This window comes from Limulus polyphemus, unplaced genomic scaffold (assembly GCF_000517525.1).
Source record: "Limulus polyphemus unplaced genomic scaffold, Limulus_polyphemus-2.1.2 Scaffold891, whole genome shotgun sequence".
In the NCBI taxonomy this organism is placed as follows: Eukaryota; Metazoa; Arthropoda; class Merostomata; order Xiphosura; family Limulidae; genus Limulus; species Limulus polyphemus.
In genome coordinates this window covers 378,523-378,807 of record NW_013666501.1, presented here as the reverse complement: position 1 = coordinate 378,807, position 285 = coordinate 378,523, and positions in this window count along the sequence as shown.

Sequence of the window (285 nt, the reverse complement as noted above, 5' to 3'; positions counted from 1 at the left end):
TAGCGTTAGAAATCCGTAGACTTACCGGGGGAACTTATGAGAGATCAAGCTTTAACAGGTTTATATTAAACGACTTAAATCGCTATTGCCATAGTGACACATTGCAAACATATGTTTTTCAATGAGACATCCAGTTTTGATTTTTCTATTTTTCTCTTTGAGGTGCCCGTGGTAATTGCGCCCATTTGCCCTACCTCCATCTGGCCCTACCATTTGAATATTATTTACCGATAGATTTCGCCAGATGTTCTAAAAAGTAGCGCTCTGCCCTACGGAAAATCGTAG